General features: G+C 43.7%; 1 pseudogene; it reads right to left on the reverse strand.

Moving 5' to 3' along the window:
* Positions 1–938: 938 nt before the first annotated feature.
* LOC112252654 lies at positions 939–4,877 on the reverse strand (annotated as a pseudogene).
* Between the last annotated feature and the right edge of the window lie 20,039 nt (positions 4,878–24,916).

The following is a 24,916-nucleotide window of genomic DNA, read 5'->3' on the forward strand; positions in this document are numbered from 1 at the left end:
AGGTAAAGAGTGGCAGACAGGCTCGATGTCATGGCAGGCAGAAGGGTCAGGCAGGCGGGCACGGAGTCCAGAAAAACAGGCAAGGGTCAAAACCAGGAAGACTAGAAAAGAGAATAGAAAACAGGAGCACAGTAAAAACCACGCTGGTTGACTTGAAAACATACAAGACGAACTGGCACAGGGATAAATACACTGGGGAAAATAAGCGACACCTGGAGGGGGTGGAGACAATCAAAAGAACAGGTGAAACAGATCAGAGTGTGACGCCTGTCTGGTGGATGTGTTATCTTGGCAAAAGAGAAATGCCCACTAACAGGGATGTAAACTAATTTGTGCACAACATTTGAGAGAAACATGTTTTTTTGTGTGCATATAGAACACTTCTGGGATCTTTTATATCAGCTCATGAAACATCGGACCAACACTTTACATGCCCTGCATATCTCCTTTAAAGACATTCATGTCAGAGATTATTTGCAGTTTCTCAAACAATCTAACTAATTCAAACCAACATACGTGTACATTAAACCAGGTGAAATGATCCAATGGGTTTATCACACCCATTACCCTTCTAAACCACATGCCCAGGGTAACCTTGCTGAACCTCTTTAGACATGTGTTAGGCCACAAACCTTGAAGACAGAGAAACACCAAAACTGCTTTAGAAGCCACATCACTCCCTAGACATATTTGTCAGGTCCATATTGCCCACACCCACAGGGGACTTCTTTTCATTTTTGAAGACATTTTAAAACAACATGTTTTTTCTTATGTTACTAAAGTCCTTTATTTTTGACACACAAGTTCAAACATGTTTTTTCATATACAGTCTGTACCTCTCCACGAGAGATTACTTCAACCATTACAACCTTTCTCTCTGCTTCATTTTGACATCACCTAAAGAGCTTGGCAAAGTGTTAAAAATGAAATAGACAAAATCAGGTGTAACAGTTGATATTTATTGATCTCTTTCTGGCCTGGAAAGAACCATGGTAGACTTAATGGTACCTATAGGCTTTTCCTATATTTGTACAACAGTACAATGACACAGTGTCCTGTAGGTTGTCGTGGTGACCCATCTAGTTGGTGTTGTCCTTGGTATGCTCCATGATGGCCATCAGAGCCAGCCAAGTCTCCTTGGCAGTAGGAAGGATCTGGTTAGCTGGCAGGATGAAACCATAGCGACCGGTGTCTCTCAGCTCAAAGGTGTAGGAGTACTTGATGCCCTGGTTGTAGGTCCAATCAATGGTACCACCACTAGCCTGATCTGGAATTGACAAGAAAAAAGGGAATTGACAATAGTTTCTGTCTTAATGTCACAGAGTATATAACAGCATTGTTTATATTATTCAGATGGAGTGTGCTCATGTTGATAGACTGTGGTGGACTAGAGTGGACTGGAATGGCATGCGATGGGATCCATTTAAAGCAATGAATAGGTTAAGCCTGTGTTTGACACTTACAGATGGTGTTGATTATGCTGCCGTATCTGTAGGAGGTTCCATACAGGAAGCCAGATCAGTGATAGCCTTCCTGGCCAGGTTGTGCTGTGGGCAGATAATAAAAGTAACCTAATGTTAAAGTACCCTGTTGGAGCCTCCCTTCCTCTGGTGAGGCCACATGTAGTGGAGAATGCAGTCAGCGTGCTGCCTGTAGGCACGGAAGCCACAAGTTGTTACCAAACATGTCAAAGACAACTAGCTGATGGACGCTGAACTCACCAGTTCACTCTCGTCCTTGCAGGGAGTCCTGGTGTAACCATAGGGGTAGAGGAGCATCTGGGAATAGGAATGGATGGACACGAAAGCCTGCAGGTTGCCATGAGACTTGACAAAGTCCACAATGGACTTGACCTCAGACTCAGAGTGAGCCTTGGGTCCACGGTAAGTCTCAGAGCAGGGGCTGTCACTGGCACCGGGACCTTCCAAAGATAACAGAGGAGATAGACAAAAGGATAAAAGAGATTAGTGCCAGACTAAAAAATAACAATGCACATTTTCCACAATAAAATACTGCCTCACCAGGTGCAAGGAGATACCTCTTTTTGACAAAAAATGTAGATTTGGTCTCTTATTGAGTTTGTGACATCTGAATCTTTTGTATTTGAGTGAACATTTAAGTGAACTGGAAAATATACCTCCAAAACCAGCATCCCAGTTTCTGTTGGGGTCAGTTCCAACGCAGGAAGAGCCAGGGTTGGGCTTCCTGGTCTTACGCCACATACGGTTCTGTGGAACATGAAAGGTTGATGAAGTCAGAGAGAAGTCAAATGACAAAACAGGATACAACACTGAGATTTGTGAAAGTTAGATTCGATAGTTGATATTCGGTACAGATGTAGGATCTTAATTTGATCACCCTGTAGAAGGAGAACTTTTAAAATGTGCAGTGTATTTGAGGTTTGAAAAGACCCCTGAAGTTTAATTTCCACTTTGACATTTCAGATTTGATTTGCGATTGCAGTACACAATGTATCAACCCTAACAAAATTGTCCATTAATTATAATCCACATTATAATTCAAAGTCCTGTTGCTGCAGGATTATTTTCATGCTGTAGCAAACTGGCCCAAATTAAGATCTCACATATGTACAAGAGATTCAGATCACACACATGTGTAACATGGAGTTAATAATCAAAAAGGTGGAGCGATATAATGTGATGTAAGAACACTAACCTAAAATGTACAGTAAATGACACATTTTCTGTTGTGAGCGACTCACGCTAGTGTGGGTGTAGTAGTAGCCATCAGGGTTGGTCACAATCTCCAGGAAGATGTCCATCTTGTCCAGGATGGCGGTGAGGGCGGCGTCACGTCCGTAGTCGGTCACAATCTGGACATGGAAACAGAAAGATTATATCATAAATCTTACATGATGACTGCCCATACATAGTGAGTAATAGTGAGAGTGATACAGTGGTTTGGTGAACAGATGCGTAGATGAAGAGGGGGGAAGGTTTAAAGACTGTCAGGGAGTTAGCGCTGATGCACCTTCTTGGCAAACCAGGTGCCGCTAGCCTGTGTCACCCATTCCCTGGAGTGGATTCCAGTGTCAAGCCAGATACCAGGTTTGTTGGTTCCACCAGTGCTAAACTAGAAAATAGAGAAGGGGGGTGTAATGAACATCTACCGTAATCCTCAAATACTGTAAACTTGAGACATTTAACATACAACCAAGCACTTAATTAACATGTTCCAAAAAATGGTCTCATCCAGGATCAGGTAAAAACTAGGCTTGTATGTCTCTATTAGATTTATATTTCACGTGTAAAGAGTACTCGTTAGTTATATGACAAGGCCCACTGTGGTCAGGAACTTACCTTGAGCACATTCAGGGGGCGTCCCTGGTAGCTCTGGCCAATCACAATCTTGCTAACCAGGTTGGGATTCTCAGCCACCAGCATGTCCTGGAAAGCGTAGATCTGGAGAGAGAGAAAGAGAGATGTTACAGTCAACTCAAACAATACTCTAGGTGTCATGTCAGACCATGTCACTGTCATGTCACTCTTATGTGGATCTTATGATAACAGTCTTAAAATAGTGTCTGCCTGAATGTGTGCTGCTCTGAGTGGTCATGTGAAATGGGCTGTCCCATTTCTCCTTGCCGCTTGCGTTTCGGGATACAGAACTTACGTCGGCTATGGTGTGGTAGTTGGAGTAGTCGTAGTCATCACTGGTTCTGGGGGCAGTGGCGCGGGCAGAACTCAGCATCTGCTCCTTCTCCTCATCCAGCATAACCTGTGGGCAAAAGGGAGGTCAAAAGTCACTACAAGGCTTATTCAACCATCGTATTTATTTACTGTAAGTCATGACATGGATTTACACGTTTCAAGATCAGCCAAGACGAAGTAAGACGGAAGTAATCACCCTGACCTCAGTCACTTTCTCCCTGACACAGAAAGCAGTCCTACCTGCAGGTCCTTGATCATGATGAAGTACTCAATGTCCTCGGTCTCCAGGAAGGCCTTGACGGTCTGCAGGCTGGTGAAGGGAACTCTGATGTCCACAGAAGTGGGGAGGTCAGTGGTCTCCATCCACACATCCAACTGGGACATAGGAGAGGAATGGCACGTTAGGTCAACAAACCAACACAATGGGCCGGTCTCCCAGACATAGATTAAGCCTAGTCCTGGACTAAAATGTTTGCCGATATAAGTGTTTTGAGCAGCTATAGTGAAAGGGAAATGGCCTGGTCAAGGCTCTACAGTGGTGATTATCATATCACATACCTGGAGATATTCCATCTCAGAAAGATCCTTCAGAAGAGTGAGCTGGACCTCATCCCTCGCAGTGATACGAAGGACCTGGTCCCTACAAAGACAGGAGAACCACTCAGCTTTCAACAACTATGCTTGGAGTTGAGAAGGGAGACAAAAAAGTTACCCAACAAAGACTGTGGCTAAATGCCTGCTTACAGCATCACCTACAGTTTTTGTCACCATTAACCATAAGCTTAGCTTCCTCTTTACAGTGATCATTGAAGATATTATCTTTCCCCCCCCCCATGAGTAGTCATTTCTAACGATTCAGTTGAAGTGAAGATTGAAAAGTAATAAAGCCTGACTGTCGTTCAGTCTAAAGAAGCAACTCATGTCTCCAGAATCACAGGGGCAAGCATGACATATGGCATTATTACCCTTCCTATGGTTCCTCAATCTTTACATAGCAACTACTGGTGATATATCAAACATGACATCAAATAGAATTGGACAGTTTTACAAAAATTTGTACCATTGGTGTGTGTCCACTCACCCCTCAAAAGTCTCCTTGCCGAAAACGGCCACAAACAGCGCAGTCAAAACGAGCAGCCCCTTCATCGTTGCCTATGTAGAGCCACAGGCAGTAGCCTACACCTTTTATGCTACGCGCCAGATCACATGACCAAACCACGACCTTGCTTAAGGGTACTTACGTGTTATGCCTGCTGCTTTGCTTCCCACGCTACCTCTGAGATATTTGGAAGTACCAGACGGCTGGTTTCTGCACCTTTTGCATCAGTTCTGCCAGCAGTTTTATGCATTTATGCATGTCTTTATGAATAAATCTGAAACAAACATACATACTGTAGTTTCAGGGCCGGTTCCAGACATAAGCAACATAAGCGATCACTTAGGGCCCCTGACCCCCAAATGTATATATACAGTGAGCTCCAAAAGTATTGGGAGAGTGACAACTGTTTTATTTATTTTGGCTCTGTACTCAGATACAATGACAATGTGGTTTAAAGGGTAAGGTATTTTCATCCATATCATGTGAACAGTTTAGAAATTGCAGCACTTTTTATACATAGTCTCCACATTTTAGGGGAGCAAAACTTTTGGGACAAATTTCCTTCTACTTAAGTTTTTACTAGGCAAGTCAGTCACAAATTCTTATTTACATTGACGGCCTACCCCAGCGACACTGGGCCAATTGTGTGCCACCCTATAGGACTCCCAATCACAGCCAGTTGTAATGATGCCTGGATTTGAACCAGGGACTGCTGTGACCTCTCTTACACTGAGATGCAGTGCCTTAGGTCGCTGCGCCACTCGGGAGCCAAACTGTGTACAGTATGTGTATTCATGTGTAGTAAAAAGTAAAGTATGTGGGCCTATATTCATAGCACACAATGACCACAACAAGCTTGTGACTCCACAAACTTGTTGGATGCATTTTCTGTTTGTTTTGGTTGTGTTTCAGATTATGTTGTGCCCAATACAAATGTATGATAAATAATGTATTGTGTTGTTTTGAAGTCACTTTTATTGTAAATAAGAATAGAATATGTTTCTGAACACTTCTTCATTAATGTGGATGCTAACATGATTACAGATAATCCTGAATTAATCATGAATAATGAGTGAGAAAGTTAGACACAGAAATATCATAACCCCCAGGACAATGCTAACCTCTCCTTTTATTTTTTTGTAATGGTGAACTTTAGCAAGTCTTCGATGCATGATATTTGTGTGTCTGTAATGAGAAGGGCAGGCTTTAAGTTGATATGGCTGCTCTGATTGACACTGTCTCCGTTCACTAGCTTCATATTTCACCCAATCACTTCTGAGCTCATGTTTCGGTCTGATCATATAAAATAACTCACCAACAGTAACTTTTGAACCCTTCAAGCTAGAGACACCAAACCAACTTTAACATGTTAAGGCTATACTAACGTCAAGTTCTTGAACATTTTTAGCAACTGTATGTATACACATACATTTGCAAACATTTGCATAAAATAACTCAACAACAATAACTCTTGAACCGTTCAAGCTAGATACACCAAGCCAACTTTCAAATGTTCAGGTTATCCCAACTTCAAATTGTTTCAAACTTTTATAAACTATAGCAAAACAACTATTGTACAAAATACTAGGAACATCTTCCTAATATTGAGTTGCCCACACTTTTATTCTCAGAACAGCTTCAATTCATCGGGGCATGAACTCTATAAGGCGTCAAAAGTGTTCCACAGGGATGCTGGCTTATGTTGACTCAATGCTTCCCATAGTTGTGTCATGTTGGCTGGATGTCCTTTGGGTGGTGAACCATTCTTGATACACACGGGAAACTGTTGTGTAAAAAACCCAGCAGCTTTGCAGTTCTTGACGCACTCTAACAGGTGTGCTTGGGACCTACCACCATACCCCGTTCAAAGGCACTTAAATATTCTGTCTTGCCCATTCACCCACTGAATGGCACATATACAATCCATGTCTTAATTGTCTTAATTGAAGCTTGTTAAATCCACTTCAAATGTTACAGCTGTTTAAGTAACCGCATTAACAAAACGTTCTCTAACTTTATAAACAACTGACATTTGGACCACTTTCCCAACAAGTCAGACTAAAAGTTAGATTGTATGACATACTTCTCTATTATTCAAATCTGAAGTTGAAAAAAAAATGTCCTACCAATCAAACGTTACAGCTGTTTTATTAACTTCTTATGGCTGCAGAGACAGTATTGAGTAGCTTGGATGAAAGTTTCCCAGAGGTGCCCAGAGTAAACAGCCTGCTCCTCAGTCCCAGTTGCTAATACATGCATATTATTATTAGTATTGGATAGAAACCACCCTGAAGTTGTTTCTAAAACTGTTTGAATGATGTCTGTGAGTATAACAGAACTCATATGGCAGGCAAAAACCTGAGAAGAAATCCAAACAGGAAGTGGGAAATCTGAGGTTGGTCGATTTTCAACCCAGCCCCTATTGAATACACAGTGGGATATTGGTTATGTTGCACTTCCTAAGGCTTCCACTAGATGACAACCGTCTTTAGAAACTTGATTGAGGATTCTACTATGAAGTGGGGGCTCATAAGGGCTGTTTGAGCCAGGTGTCTAGCAGATTGCCACAGGCTCTGAGGCGTGGTCACGAGAGAGTTAGCTCTCGTTCCATTGCTTTTCTACAGACATAGGAATTCTCCGGTTGGAACATTATTGACGTTTTATGTTAAAAACATCCTAAAGATTGATTCCATACACCGTTTGACATGTTTCTACGGACAGTAACGGAACTTTTTGACATTTTGTCTGCAACTAGGGAATGCGCTTCATGACTTTGGATTTGTTTACCAAACGTGCTATAAAAAATTGCTCTTTGGACATAAATGATGGACATTATCGAACTAAATCAAACATTTAATGTGGAACTGGGATTCCTGGGAGTGCATTCTGATGAAGATCATCAAAGGTAAGTGAATAGTTATAATGCTATTTCTGACTTCTGTTGACTCCACAACATGGCGGGTATCTGTATGGCTTGTTTTGGCACTGTACTCAGTTTATTGCATGGTGTGCTTTTTACGTAAAGCTTTTTTGATATCTGACACAGCAGTTGCATTAAGGGAAAGTACAGTGCCTTGCGAAAGTATTCGGCCCCCTTGAACTTTGCGACCTTTTGCCACATTTCAGGCTTCAAACATAAAGATATAAAACTGTATTTTTTTTGTGAAGAATCAACAACAAGTGGGACACAATCATGAAGTGGAACGACATTTATTGGATATTTCAAACTTTTTTAACAAATCAAAAACTGAAAAATTGGGCGTGCAAAATTATTCAGACCCCTTAAGTTAATACTTTGTAGCGCCACCTTTTGCTGCGATTACAGCTGTAAGTCGCTTGGGGTATGTCTCTATCAGTTTTGCACATCGAGAGACTGACATTTTTCCCATTCCTCCTTGCAAAACAGCTCGAGCTCAGTGAGGTTGGATGGAGAGCATTTGTGAACAGCAGTTTTCAGTTCTTTCCACAGATTCTCGATTGGATTGTGTTGCTTTTACGCCAAACATAACGTTTTGCATTGTTGCCAAAAAGTTCAATTTTGGTTTCATCTGACCAGAGCACCTTCTTCCACATGTTTGGTGTGTCTCCCAGGTGGATTGTGGCAAACTTTAAACAACACTTTTTATGGATATCTTTAAGAAATGGCTTTCTTCTTGCCACTCTTCCATAAAGGCCAGATTTGTGCAATATACGACTGATTGTTGTCCTATGGACAGAGTCTCCCACCTCAGCTGTAGATCTCTGCAGTTCATCCAGAGTGATCATGGGCCTCTTGGCTGCATCTCTGATCAGTCTTCTCCTTGTATGAGCTGAAAGTTTAGAGGGACGGCCAGGTCTTGGTAGATTTGCAGTGGTCTGATACTCCTTCCATTTCAATATTATCGCTTGCACAGTGCTCCTTGGGATGTTTCAAGCTTGGGAAATCTTTTCTATCCAAATCCGGCTTTAAACTTCTTCACAACAGTATCTCGGACCTGCCTGGTGTGTTCCTTGTTCTTCATGATGCTCTCTGCGCTTTTAACGGACCTCTGAGACTATCACAGTGCAGGTGCATTTTTACGGAGACTTGATTACACACAGGTGGATTGTATTTATCATCATTAGTCATTTAGGTCAACATTGGATCATTCAGAGATCCTCACTGAACTTCTGGAGAGAGTTTGCTGCACTGAAAGTAAAGGGGCTGAATAATTTTGCATGCCCAATTTTTCAGTTTTTGATTTGTTAAAAAAGTTTGAAATATCAATAAATGTCGTTCCACTTCATGATTGTGTCCCACTTGTTGTTGATTCTTCACAAAAAAATACAGTTTTATATCTTTATGTTTGAAGCCTGAAATGTGGCAAAAGGTCGCAAAGTTCAAGGGGGCCGAATACTTTCGCAAGGCGCTGTATATCTTTAATTCCATGTATAACACTTGTATTTTCATCAACATTTATGATGAGTATTTCTGTAAATTGATGTGGCTCTCTGCAAAATCACCAGATGTTTTGGAAGCAAAACATTACTGAACATAACGCGCCAATGTAAACTGAGATTTTGGATATAAGTATGAACTTTATCAAACAAAACATACATGTATTGTGTAACATGAAGTCCTCTGAGTGTCATCTGATGAAGGTGGGATTAACAACAAGTTCATCTTTAAAATGGTGTATAATACTTGTATGATTGAGGAATTTTAATTATGAGATTTCTGTTGTTTGAATTTAGCGCCCTGCACTTTCACTGGCTGTTGTCAAATCGATCCCGTTAACGGGATTTCAGCCGTAAGTAGTTTTAAGATATTAATACATTAACATGTGTGACATGAATTATCAACAGAATTGAGTAGCCAGCCAGGGGTTGGAACCGATTCAGGGAACAGAACCAAAAACCCAGAAAATAACATATTTCAAAGGAACAGAATCAGAACCGCAAATGAAAGTTATCTTTACTGTTCCGGAACATAACCGTTATTTTTAAAGCATGGGTACCGGTTAATAACGCTCTTTCTTTCCAGTTCCACAAAAGAAAATGCAACAAAGCGCCAATGCAAAGTGCTCACTCTGCCTGGCTGCCAGCTGAAAACCTGCCCCTCCCACAACGCATAGTCTATGAATTTGGCTAGTTTAGCTGCAACCGTTGCTAACAGGTGTATAAAATCGAGCACACAGCCATGCAATCTCCATAGACAAAAACATTGGCAGCAGAATGGCCACCTAGGATGCCACCTTTGCAACAAGTCAGTTTGTCAAATTTCTTCCCTGCTAGAGCTTCCCCGGTCAAATGTAAGTGCTGTTATTGTGAAGCGGAAATGTCTAGGAGCAACAATGGCTCAGCCACAAAGTGGTAAGCCACACAAGATCACTGAAGTCCGATGGACAAATCTAGGTTTGGCAGATGCCAGGAGAACGCCATCTGCCCAAATGCCAACTGTAAAGTTTGGTGGAAATTGACTAATGGTCTGAGGCTGTTTTTCATGGTTCGGGCTAGGCCCCTTAGTTCCAGTGAAGGGAAATCTTAACACTACAGCACACAATTACATTCTAGACGATTCTTGCTTCCAACTTTGTGGCAACAGTTTGGGAAGGCCTTTTCCTGTTTCAGCATGACAATGCCCCCGTGCACAAAGCGAGGTCCATACAGAAAGGGTTTGTCAAGATCCGTGTGGAAGAATTTGACTGGTCTGCACAGAGTTCTGACCTCAACCCCATTGAAAATCTCTGGGATGAATTGGAATGCCAACTGCGAGCCAGGCCTAATTGCCCAACATCAGTGCTTGACCTCACTAATGCTCTTGTGGCTGAATGGAAGCAAGTCCCTGCAGAAATGTTCCAACATCTAGTGGAAAGCCTTCCTAGAAGAGTGCAGGCTCTTATAGCTGCAAAGGGGGACCAACTCTATATTAATGCCCATGATTTTGGAATGAGATATTCGACGAACAGGTGTCCATATACTTTTGGTCATGTAGTGAATGTTAAATTGTATGTCAAAACTAAAGGACTTTAGTAACATCACAAAATGCAAAAACATGTTGTTTTAAAATGTCTTCCAAATGAAAAGAAGTGCCCTGTGGGTGTGGGAAATATTAACATGGCAAATATTTCTAGGGAGTTATATGGCTTCTAAAGCAGTTTTGGTGTCTCTCTGTCTCCAAGGCTTTTGGCTTGACCTGGTTGAATGCACAGGTATGGTGATTTGAATGAGTTAGATTGTTAGATAAACTGCAAATAATCTCTGACAGATGAACGTCTTTAATGGAGACATATAGGACATGTGGGGCATGTAAAAATATAAATGAAATAAAACACAATCATTCTTAAACAATACATAACAAAATTATGTTTGATGTAAGTCATTGATTTCACTTATTCCTTGTCTCTAATTTTTCAAATGTGAGTACCGTAATAGTCAAAAGGACTCTGAGTCAGTCCTCAAAGGGTTGCGACAACCCTTGGGGCCATATCTTTTACAGTACAGAATACAAACACAGGCAAACTAAGCAAATGGAACAGTAAGGGAAAAAACAGAAAATCTGGTCCATTCTCATTGTCCTTCTCGGTATCTGCTCCAGAAATACTCACCATTAGAGTTACATCAGAGTTGGTGTGGGAAACAGAACAGCAGGAGAAAACACCTGAAGAAGAAAACATCAACTTACTGTAACTAACCAAGGTCAAAGGTGGTGGGCAAGGTGTGTGGCTACACTCTTATTAATTACGATGAAAGGGGCTGGTCATCTTGACTATGCTGTTTGTGGCCGTTATCGACAAGGAGACATTTGAGGGGTGAGTGATCATCATCACCTCGGATGGGGCCACAGTGTCTCCTGTGTCTCAGCCTCCAGTATTTATGCTGCAGTAGTTTATGTGTCGGGGGCTGGGGTCAGTTTGTTATATCTGGAGTACTTCTCCTGGCATAGGACCTGAGCTCCAGGACCTGACATGATGACTCCTTGCTGTCCCCAGTGGCCATCTGCTGTTCAAGTTTGACCTGAGCCCTAGGTTACTACCTGACATGAACTCCTTGCTGTCCCCAGACATTTGAGGGGTGTTCTGCCTTATTATTATTCGACCATGCTGGTCATTTATCAACATACATCTTGGCCATGTTCTGTTGAAAATAAAGCACTTTTGCTTGCTGTTTGGGGTTTTAGGCTGGGTTTCTGTACAGCACTTTGAGATATCAGCTGATGTACGAAGGGCTATATAAATAAATTTGATTTGATTTGATTTGATCAGTATGGTAAAATAAAGCACTTTGTGACAACTGCGGATGTAAGAAGGGCTTTAAAAATACATTTTGCTTGATTGATGAAATTATTATCACTTGTTTGCTACAGCAGTGGTAGCTGAGAAAAGGGTAATGACATATGGTGTTGATTGTCACCCTTTCTCTTTTTAGGTTTCCCCATCTCTTTATTACAATTATTAGGGATGATGACATCATCGTTGTAATATCTGTACAGGCACCAGGTGCTTCAGATCACTTTGAAGGATGAGCTCCAGCACTCTCTCCTGAAGGATCTGGCTGAGATTAAAGATCTCCAGGTGGGGCATAATAACAGTGATCATAATATGATTATTATTCTTCTTATACAGATGTCGGATCTTAATTTGACCTGTATTGTCGCAGCAAAATAATCCTGCAGCAACAGAATTGCTTGATCGGTGGCTAGGTTATTAGCTGGTCAAAACGAAGCTGCATGAAAAGTGGAATGCTGTTAATATATATCTGTATGTTCGTGCATGATTTCAGTGAATTTCTGTAAATCACTTAGCTCATCTGCGGCACATGAAAATGATCAGCAACAAAAAAGTGATCAAATGAAGATCTGTAAATAGGACTTTTAGAGGAAAACAATCAGAACACAATTATCAGAGCAGATCCCTTCTCATACTGTATAATGTATGATCAGTCCATTTGATCTTTTCCCATGTGTTGATTTGTGAGTTCATCTACATGTTCCTCTCCTCTCTTCTTTCCCAGCCGGATGTGTGGGATGGATCCCACTGACCTCTCCACTCCTGTGGACATCAGAGTTCCCATCACCAGCCTGCAGACCTACAAGACCTTCCTGAGGACCGAGGACATCTCTTACTCTGTCACAGTAATGATGGACAACTTTCTGAGCTGGGGAGGAAAGAGAGCTCATCTGCCTTTCTTACGCCAATCTTTAGTCATTGTTATTCTTCAAGAAGTAATAACTGTACAGACTATGACACCACCAAAGTTATCCCCCTGACAATCTAAATATTCTTGAAAGAACATAGGAGAGCGATCAGTGATACCTCATTTGCTCACATTGTATATAGACTTGTTTATACTGTATTATTGACTGTATGTTTGTTTTACTCTATGTGTAACTCTGTGTCGTTGTATCTGTCGAACTGCTTTGCTTTATCTTGGCCAGGTCGCAATTGTAAATGAGAACTTGTTCTCAACTTGCCTACCTGGTTAAATAAAGGTAAAATAAAAAATAAAAAAATAAAAAATATGAAACCTTTTGCCCCTTTTATCTTAGGTTATGTTGGATGAGGAGTGGCGCAGATGCTGAGTGCTCATGCCGCTGAGCCCGGAATACTGATTACTACACCAAATACCAGGTCAGTACCCAATAACACAGCCAGGAAAGCCTCAGCATCTATTATAACATCTATCATAACATTGTCATAAGATTGCAAAATAAAACTGTCATAGGACTGCATAATAACATTGCAGAAACTATCTCTCTTGCACTGACTCTATGCACACACACTGGACTCTACCCACACACACATACTTACATTGACATCCCAACACACACTTTCACACTCACCACGTATGCTGCTGCAACTATTATCTATCCTGTTGCCTAGTCACTTTACCCGTACTTATATGTACAGTACATAGCTACCTCAATGACCTCGTACCCCTGCACATCGACTCGATACCGGTACTCCTGTATATAGCCATCTTATTTTCTATTCCCTGCCATGTTATTTTTATTTGTTATTCACTGTGTATTTACTCCTAGTGCCACTATTTCTATTTTTCATGATTTATTTTATCTTTAACTCTGCATAGTTGGAAAATGACCAGTAAATAATCATTTCACTGTTAGTCTACACATGTTGTTTTCAAGCATGTGACAAACAGCATTTAATTTGATTTGATAACTCTGTCATAAGACTGCATAAGAACACTGTCATAAGATTGAATACCAACACTGTCATAACAATGTTATTAGGCCTGTGTTAAAACTCCAGTCCTCAGAGCTCTTTGATTCTAATTTGAGATTCTCTTACTAGCTCTATTGCAATAGATCTACAGTTTCCCGGACATGATGGCTAAGAACCCCAACCTGGTGAGCAAGATCATGATTGGCCAGAGCTTTGAGGGCCGCCCTCTGAATGTACTCTAAGTCATGTCAGTTCTAAAATACATTTTTGGGGTGTTTGAAGATTACCAGGATTTTATTTGCACCTGTATTAATGTAAATACTCCACTTCTGTCTCTCATAGTTCAGCACTGAAGGTACCAACCGTCCTGGCGCCCTCATGAGGCCAGGTTCTCTCTATTCAGTATGATAATGTGCATACATCTTTCTGTTCAATGACCACCAGATTGTGACAGACTACATGCGTTTATTAGCCTACAAAATTACGTTTGTGATAGGACTTCATTTGAAAGGTTTCACTAATTATAGCTTACAGTTGTTAGTGTTTATATATTGGAGTGTTGAGACCAAATCACGGATGCTGGACAGAGTGGATTTCAGTTGTAACAAAAGACAGTTTTAATGCGTCAAAGATATCTTGTCCTGCAGTTTTACGTGCACGGATCTAGTTCATATAACTCGGCAAGGAGTCAGGTGAAAAAGAGACCTTATACAAAGGTTACATTCATTTTTATACATAGAATAAAGTAGGTAGAGTCTTGTCGTTTTGGTCTTCTGACTGGTCACAAAGGGTTGGAGGCGGGCCTTGCTCTAGCCAGAGTGGGCCCCATTGGTGCACAGCAGAGTCTTGTTCTGAGCACCCGACCAGTAGAGGGGGTGAGATGTGTGTTTATACAAGGAGACATTTGTGTGTCAGGAAATCTGACACAGGAGAGCAGAGGGGGTCAGTTTTATGGCTGGGTGTATGTGTTCTTGCGATGGAATGTCTTTGTTTCCTGGGGTCGGGAGACAACCAAGCTGAGGGGATAGTTTTAGGGGGGTAGTTTTATTGCTGGCTGTGTGAGCTAGTTCCTGTTTTAGCAAGGGTACGTAAGATGACTTGAGTCAGGCGGTTTAGCTTAGCGCTGTATAATATATGAGCTATGTGTATGAATATTTATATAACACAGTTCACAATAAAAGGAAAAAATACGTTTAATCACTGAAATAAAATTAGGAGATAGTAAACTTTCAGGATGACACTTCGTTTAATCTTCGAAGTGTTGGCTAATGGTTTACTGAAACATAAGGAAGCGATCAATTTTCACGACCAATTCTTTTGATAAGGCAAAGCAAAACATATTGATTTAAAAGCATCCTCGAGAAGGAGCGCTTGAGAGGAGAACCATGCGTAATGGATGGATTTGGCGGATGGGTAGCAAAATAAATAATCGCATTGCGTGATCAATTTGCTGTGGCAGTTTTCTAGCCTCATGCAGTAGGATCAGTAACAATAATAAACTACCTTAATATTCTGCGCAGGTTGATGCAGACCGATTAGGCTACTTCAAACACTTCAAACTACCAGGAGTCAAAAGCCACCTGGGCAAACAATGGCTGAGGTGCACACAGATTATTTGGACAATAATATTGTGTAGAATCATTTTTATTAGGTTGGATAAAGTTTTTACACATCCATAATCTGTGTTCTCTTTTGGTGAATTCACCATTGTGCATGCCCTCCTCACAGTCTGTTAAATTACAGCCAAAAGCTGTTTTAAGGGGTTGTCGTGAGTCTCATTCTCCTGGCAGAGGCAACCAGGTCTTTGGCTAAAATGTCCTGGTACTTGGTTAAATTCATGATTAGGGCTGTGGCACATTAAATGTTTTTCAACCGGTGATTATTAAGCAAATAACTGCAGGTCTCACAGTAATTGACCGTTAATTAACATAAACACGTAGCAACTCCTGGCTTCCAGCCATAGCCTACCAGCCACTGATGAAGACCTTCGAACATCTACATTTTAAGTCTAAAAATCCATGTAATATAGCCGACACCATCAAAATAAATCCATTATTTATTTTAGACCGGTCTAAAGAAACATGATACGAAGAAAATGTAATCTATTTCAGAAGAACAGAATAGCATACTCTGAGTTTTCATTATGTTAGGCTCTGATCTGGCTATGCCATATGGCTGTAGGCTACACTAGTTCATTTAGCAGACAAGATTTGCTTATAATTCTGTGGGTCTAATCCTGAATGCTGATTGGTTAAAACCGCATTCCAGCTGGTGTCTTTTCCACAATTTATCACCGGCTAACTCTATAACGTTAAAATGCCTATTTACTGTGTTCCATCTGACTGTGCAATCCACTGTCTCATCAGCCCAGCCAGGCAATTTATGAATTCCATTATAAAAAGCATGTAGACATTCTCACATTTATTTTAGACTAACATTTCGTTTTCAACAGCAGAGATTTGTATAAACCTCGCTGCTGTTTCTCCGACATTTGTAACATTGTTTCAATATTCAAATTCAATCTCCAGCTGTCCCATAGTAATTAATGTGTCAGGAGTTGGGACGAGACAGTCGAAATCATGAATCAGCTGGCATAATTTTTATGCTTCAGTCTTTTTGTTCTGTATCTATGGACAAAACGCAGTCGTTTGTTCTAAATGTTCCATTGCCATACTAGCTGGCAACGTTCTTATCCCTTGCTTGCTAGCTAGCCAACTACCGCTAATTTACAGTCACGTCAAACAGTGCAGCCAGAATAACAACAAAGTAGCTGCATTTGCATTTGTTTAAGCAGTTTTCTTATTTGGATACATCCATAACAATGAGCTAATGATGCGTGAAAAAACTGTGCTCTCTCTCGATAGCTAGCCAACAACACAGCTAACACAATCACTTCAAACTGAAGCTGGAAATACTTCAAACTAGCTGCACTTTGTTTAATTTGACCTGTTTTCTATTGATAGTTCTTTGTATATATCCATAAAAAATAAAGCTGAATCATGATTTCGACTGGCTGTCTCGTCCCAACTCCCAATACTTTCATTACTATGGGACAGCTGGAGATCGAATTTGAATATTGAAACAATGTTGCAAATGTCAGAGGGACAGACCGCAAGGTTTATCCAAATCTCCACTGTTGAAAACTAAATTTTAGTCTAAAAGAAATGTGAAACAATGTCTAGTGGATATCAAGTTAATAAATTGCCTGGCTGGGCTGATGAGACAGTGGATTGCTCAGTCAAATGGAACAGAGTAAATAGGCCTTTTAAAGTCATAGATTTAGCCAGTGGCAACTTGTGGAATAGACACCGGCTGGAATGTGGTTTTAACCAATCAGCATTCAGGATTCAGGATTAGGGTCAGTTTGTTATATCTGGAGTACTTCTCCTGTCTTATCTAGTGTCCTGTGTGAATTTAAGTATGCTCTCTCTAATTCTCTCTTTCTTTCTCTCTCTCGGAGGACCTGAGCCCTAGGACCATGCCTCAGGACTACCTGGCATGATGACTCCTTGCTGTCCCCATTCCACCTGGCCTTGCTGCTGCTCCAGTTTCAACTGTTCTGCCTGCGGATATGGAATCCTGACCTGTTCACCGGACGTGCTACCTGTCCCATACCTATTATTTGGCCATGCTGGTCATTTATAAACATTTGAACATCTTGGCCATGTTCAGTTATAATCTCCACCCGGCACAGCCAGAAGAGGACTGGCCACCACTCAGCCTGGTTCCTCTCTAGGTTTCTTCCTAGGTTTTGGCCTTTCTAGGGAGTTTTCCTAGCCAACGTGCTTCAACACCTGCATTGCTTGCTGTTTGGGGTTTTAGGCTGGGTTTCTGTACAGCACTTTGAGATATCAACTGATATACGAAGGGCTCTATAAATACATTTGATTTGATTTGATTTTCTTAACTCCTCCCTATGGAATGCCGTTTGGGTTTTTGTGTGTCAAAAAAGATAGACGTCAATTAACACTATTTGATGCATCAAATAAGCTTTTTATTTGACCAGCCAAATAACCCAATTATATTACAGAATGTTTTGTGTGCTGAATTTGCGTGCAAGCCAAGCGTCACCATTACCATCACTGTCAAACCTGTACAATAATACCACGTTGGTAGGGGTGAAATGGTACATGTATTCGTATACAGGGTCCACGGTGCAAGGTTTGGTACGCACTGCGAACCGAACAATACATTAGTCATATACACTGCTCAAAAAATAAAGGGAACACTAAAATAACACATCCTACATCTGAATGAATGAATTATTCTTATTAAATACTTTTTCTTAACATAGTTGAATGTGCTGACAACAAAATCACACAAAAATTATCAATGGAAATCAAATTTATCAACCCATGGAGGTCTGGATTTGGAGTCACATTCAAAATTAAAGTGGAAAACCACACTACAGGCTGATCCAACGTCCTTAAAACAAGTCAAAATGAGGCTCAGTAGTGTGTGTGGCCTCCACGTGCCTGTATGACCTCCCTACAATGCCTGGGAATGCTCCTGATGAGGTGGCGGATGGTCTCCTGAGGGATATCCTCCCAGACCTGGACTAAAGCATCCGCCAACTCCTGGACAGTCTGTGGTGCAACGTGGCGTTGGTGGATGGAGCGAGATATGATGTCCCATATGTGCTCAATTGGATGGGGAACGGGCGGGCCAGTCCATAGCATAAATGCCTTCCTCTTGCAGGAACTGCTGACACTGTGACAATACAGAGGCGGATGCAAGATGCAAGCAACGATGGTTTAATGAATACAGTTTACAGCAGCAACAGGACAGACAGACTGTACTCAGACGGAATCCGACCCAGGGACTAGGGCGCATCTTCCTATGATAGCGTGCTGAGAAATCCAGGGAGTGTGTCCGGATGGGTAGGAGGAAGCACAGCAGAAAATCCACACAAGGGCGGTGAGAGATGAGCACAGACACACGACACAACCTCAGAGAAGTAACAACGATCTGACAACAAGAAACACTGGTTACAGAACATATAAAGGGAAGATAAGTGATTCCAGCTGGCACAGACAATCAGGCCGAGATTGGGAACCACGCCCACACAAACACGGGAGAGAGAGAGAGAGAGAGAGAGAGAGAGAGAGAGAGAGAGAGAGAGAGAGAGAGAGAGAGAGAGAGAGAGAGAGAGAGAGAGAGAGAGAGAGAGAGAGAGAGAGAGAGAGAGAGAGAGAGAGAGAGAGAGGCAGTGGATTCATGAACCGTGACAATACCCCCCTAGGAACGCCTCTTGGCGTTCCCAGGCGAATTTACCTGTCGATTGAAATCATCGATAAGGGAGTGATCCAGAATGTCCCTAGCAGGTACCCAACTTCTCTCCTCCGGGCCGTAACCCTCCCAGTCCACCAGGTACTGGAATCCGCGTCCCCTCCTTCTAGAGTCCAAAATACGATTGACAGAAAAGGTGGGTTCCCCATCAACAAGTCGTGGCGGCGGGGAACCGGGACCGGCGGGTTAATACGTGCCTGAAACACAGGTTTTATTTTAGACACATGAAAGGTAGGATGAATTCTCCTATACGCCGGAGGAAGCTTGAGCCGGACCGCCACCGGACTAATGATCCTGGTGACTTTGAACGGGCCGATAAATTTGGGGGCAAGCTTGTTCGAAACGGATCGGAGTGGAATGTTCTTAGTAGAAAGCCACACTCTTTGGCCAACGACGTATACCGGAGGCTTCGACCGGTGGCAATCGGCCTTAGCCTTGGTGCGCGCCCCACCCGGAGAAGAGTCTCACGGGCTCTGCTCCATGCGTGACGGCACCTCTGGATGAAAGCGTGAGCGGAGGGAACAGTGACCTCGGACTCCGTACTGGGAAAGATAGGTGGCTGGTAACCTAAACTACACTCAAACGGAGAGAGACCCGTGGCTGCCACTGGCAACGAATTGTGAGCGTACTCAACCATAGAGAGTTGTTGACTCCAGGAAGAGGGATTCTTAGAAACCAAACATCGCAACACTCTCTCCAAATCTTGGTTGGCCCTCTCCGTTTGACCGTTGCTCTGGGGATGAAACCCTGAAGACAGGCTGACACTCGCTCCCAGTAACCTACAAAACTCTTGCCAAAACTTGGACACAAATTGGGGCCCCCTGTCAGAAACTACGTCCATCGGCAGGCCATGTAAGTGAAAGACGTGATCCACGACAGTTACCGCTGTCTCCTTGGCAGATGGTAATTTAGGCAAGGGAATAAAATGAGCCGCCTTCGAGAACCGGTCCACCACGGTCAAAACAACCGTCTTGCCCTGGGAGGGCGGGAGGGCGGTAACAAAATCTAGCGCGATGTGGGACCAGGGTCTCGAAGGGACCGACAGCGGTTGGAGTAACCCATCTGGGGGTCGATTAGAAGTCTTCCCAGTGGCACAAACCGAGCAAGCCAAGACAAAACTGTGAATGTCACGAGCCATCAGTGGCCACCAAAAGCGTTGCTTAACCAAAAGCTAGTGCGGCTGACTCCTGGATGACACGCTACGTTGGAGCAATGCCCCCACCGAATAACATCGGACCGACACCCCTCCGGCACAAACAACCGATTAGGCGGGCAACCGGGCGGAGGCGTTACCCCTTCTAAGGCCGTTTTGACCCTCGATTCAACCTCCCATTTGAGTGTGGAGACCACTAGGGTCCCGGGTAGGATGCACTCGGGGAGTGGATGGGCGTTCGGAATGGTCAAAAATGCGAGAAAGGGAATCGGGTTTGACATTCTTGGAACCCGGGCGATACGAGAGAGAGAAGTCAAAACGTCCGAAAAAGAGTGCCCACCGCGCCTGCCTGGAGTTGAGTCGCTTGGCGGTTCTGATATATTCTAAATTTTTGTGATCGGTCCAAACTATAAAAGGTACCCCCGAACCCTCTAACCAATGGCGCCACTCCTCCAGTGCTAACTTCACTGCCAACAACTCTCTGTTGCCAATGTCGTAGTTGCGTTCCGCAGGTGATAACCGATGGGAAAGGAACACGCAAGGGTGCATCTTGTCGTCAGAAGAGGAACGTTGGGAAAGTACCGCACCTACCCCCACCTCTGAAGCGTCCACCTCCACCACGAACTGACGCGAGGGATCGGGAGCTATGAGGATGGGAGCCGAAACAAAGCGGCTCTTGAGTTTGGCGAATGCAGCCTCGGCTGTATCGGACCACCTGAACGTCACTCTGGGGAGGTTAAGGCGGTAAGAGGAGCGACTATCTGGCTAAAGTTGCGAACGAAACGCCGGTAGAAATTGGCGAATCCCAGAAACCTCTGTAGGGCCTTACGGGAATCTGGGCTTGGCCAATCCACCACAGCCTTAACCTTGTCAGGATCCATGCGAATACCTTCAGTCGAGACGATGTAACCTAGGAATGGAACGGATTGTGCATGAAAATGCATTTCTCCGCCTTGACAAAAAGTCCATTCTCCAACAACCTCTGAAGTACTCGTCTGACGTGCTGAACGTGTTCCTGGAGAGAAGAAGAAAAAATCAGTATGTCATCCAGGTAAAAATATATGAACTGATCAATCATATCTCTCAGCACGTCATTGACGAGTGCCTGGAAAACCGCTGGGGAGTTGGATAGCCCAAAAGGCATGACCAAATATTCGAAGTGCCCTCTGGGGGTGTTAAACGCGGTCTTCCATTCGTCCCCCCTTATGCGAACCAAATGATATGCATTCCGTAAATCCAACTTAGTGAACACGGATGCTCCCTGTAACCTTTCAAAGGCTGAGGACATCAACGGTAAGGGATAGGTATTCTCTGTGGTGACACCACCCGATAGTAGCCTCATGCTTACTACTGGGCCTGATCTTTTACCGGGCAGGAGTGGATAAAGTGGCCCGCTCTACCACAGTAGAGACAGAGTCCTTGGGATCTCCGCCTCTCCCTCTCTTCCCGGGAGAGGCGAGCTCTCCCCAGCTGCATGGGTTCGTGAGCGGAGGCTGAACTGGCCGTGTTCCCGCCGCTGGCATGCCAGCCCTCCGTGTCGTTATACGGTCTGTTAGGGCATGCTCGGCGGCCAATACGACTCAGACGAGCGTCGACCCTCAAGGCTAGTTCCACTAGTCCATTTAAATTCCTGGGAAGGTCCAGAACATAAATCTCCTTCTGGATCCGGTCCTCCAGCCCATGCAGGAACATGTCCCACTGCGCCTCCTCGTTCCACTGACACTCTGCGGCCAGAGTGCGGAATTGGATGGAGTATTCCGATACTGAACGGTCTCCTTGGCGAAGGTCAGCGAGTAGTCTGGCCGCCTCCCTACCCGCCACGGCCCGATCGAAGACCCTTCTCATCTCCTCGGAGAGTGTCTGGAAAGAGGTGCAGCATGGGTCCTGGTTCGCCCACACCGCCGTTCCCCAAAGAGCCGCTTTGCCTGATAGCAGTGTGAGTACGAATGCCACCTTAGACTGTTCACGGTTGAAGGTCCGTGGCTGCAACGTGAATTGCATGGAACATCTCGTAAGAAAAGCTCTGCAATAGTCAGGATCACCTGAATAACCCTCTGGTGTCGGTAGCCGTGGCTCTAGCTGGGAATCCGGCTCTGGCGGGGCGGGTTGAACTGCCGGTGTAGGTGGCGCAGCGAGACCCCTCAGATGTCGTAATTGTTGGGTCAGCTGGGATACCTGCGTCACAAGGGCTTGTACTGCCCGACCTGTGCTGGAGATGTTCTCCTCTTGTTGATCCATTCTCGTGATACTGCGGGAAATGAATTTGGTCAGACTCGTTGAACTCGCTGCATCCATGGTCTGGTCAGATCGTTCTGTGACAATACAGAGGCGGATGCAAGATGCAAGCAACGATGGTTTAATGAATACAGTTTACAGCAGCAACAGGACAGACAGACTGTACTCAGACGGAATCCGACCCAGGGACTAGGGCGCATCTTCCTATGATAGCGTGCTGAGAAATCCAGGGAGTGTGTCCGGATGGGTAGGAGGAAGCACAGCAGATAATCCACACAAGGGCGGTGAGAGATGAGCACAGACACACGACACAACCTCATGTTACAGAACATATAAAGGGAAGATAAGTGATTCCAGCTGGCACAGACAATCAGGCCGAGATTGGGAACCACGCCCACACAAACACGAGAGAGAGAGAGAGAGAGAGAGAGAGAGAGAGAGAGAGAGAGAGAGAGAGAGAGAGAGAGAGCAGTGGATTCATGAACCGTGACAGACACATTCCAGCCACATGAGGTCTAGCATTGTCTTACATTAGGAACACAGGGCCAACCGCACCAGCATATGGTCTCACATGGGGTCTGAGGATCTCATCTCGGTACCTAATGGCAGTCAGGCTACCTCTGGCGAGCACATGGAGGGCTGTGCGGCACCCCAAAGAAATGCCACCCCACACCATGACTGACCCACCGCCAAACCGGTCATGCTGGAGGATGTTGCAGGCAGCAGAACGTTCTCCACGGCGTCTCCAGACTCTGTCACGTCTGTCACATGTGCTCAGTGTGAACCTGCTTTCATCTGTGAAGAGCACAGGGCGCCAGTGGTGAATTTGCCAATCTTGGTGTTCTCTGGCAAATGCCAAATGTCCTGAACGGTGTTGGGCTGTAAGCACAACCCCCACCTGTGGACGTTGGGCCCTCATACCACCCTCATGGAGTCTGTTTCTGACCGTTTGAGCAGACACATGCACATTTGTGGCCTGCTGGAGGTCATTTTGCAGGTCTCTGGCAGTGCTCCACCTGCTCCTCCTTGCACAAAGGCGGAGGTAGCGGTCCTGCTGCTGGGTTGTTGCCCTCCTACGGCCTCCTCCACGTCTCCTGATGTACTGGCCTGTCTGCTGGTAGTGCCTCCATGCTCTGGACACTACGCTGACAGACACAGCAAACCTTCTTGCGACAGCTCGCATTGATGTGCCATCCTGGATGAGCTGCACTACCTGAGCCACTTGTGTGGGTTGTAGACTCCGTCTCATGCTACCACTAGAGTGAAAGCACCGCCAGCATTCAAAAGTGACCAAAACATCAGCCAGGAAGCATAGGAACTGAGAAGTGGTCTGTGGTCACCACCTGCAGAACCACTCCTTTATTGGGGGTGTCTTGCTAATTGCCTATAATTTCCACCTGTTGTCTATTCCATTTGCACAACAGCATGTGAAATTTATTGTCAATCAGTGTTGCTTCCTAAGTGGACAGTTTGATTTCACAGCAGTGTGATTGACTTGGAGTTACATTGTGTTGTTTAAGTGTTCCCTTTATTTTTTTTTGAGCAGTGTATAATAGCTAAGAAAATATATATAAATTGTATTACATAAACCGATGGCGTATAAATTATCATGGGAAAAATATCCACATAGTAATAAAGTTGCCTTTAAAAATAAAAAGTTGTTTCGTCTCCTAGCTGTATGCAGCCCCGATCATTAGTTATTTCACTCCAGCGAGAACAGAGCTGAGAGACCATCGTGGAGGCAATTAGCTTTTTTGAAGGAATGAGCAGTTAGCTAAATGTAAAGGAGCAACATGGCATGCATTGGCGAGCAAGAATTAGTAGACTCCCCAGTATCATTCAGCTCTGGCATCTGGGAACATTTTGGTTTCCCTTTAAACTATAATAATGGGGATTTCTAACGAGTGGTGGATATAAAACTTATGCAACATGTAGGCTCTGCTCATTGGCGATAGCCTATTCGAGTGGCAATACGAGTAACTTGACTACTTCATTTGCGCGGATTGTTAGATTTGTGTCAATTCGAATCTGGTATCAGGATAAATATGACAATGAGTCACCGATTGTATACTATGTATTTTTATTAGCTAAGCAATAAGTGGTAAATGCAATTTTCGTATATACGGGCTCTCTGTCCCACCTCGCAGGGCAAAACAGAGAACTGACTTGTTCTTGACAAAGATATTATAAATATACCCTGACAGAAAAAGTTCCTGCTTCCGAGCCGGCTTGGGCGTGGTTTAGACTCACCCAGCCTATCGTTGATTGTTGTCGTACGAGCTGGTACCAGCCCCGGGCGCTTGTCACGCCCAGGTCAAAGTATTTT

Source organism: Oncorhynchus tshawytscha, linkage group LG06, assembly GCF_018296145.1.
Source record: "Oncorhynchus tshawytscha isolate Ot180627B linkage group LG06, Otsh_v2.0, whole genome shotgun sequence".
Classification (NCBI taxonomy): domain Eukaryota; kingdom Metazoa; phylum Chordata; class Actinopteri; order Salmoniformes; family Salmonidae; genus Oncorhynchus; species Oncorhynchus tshawytscha.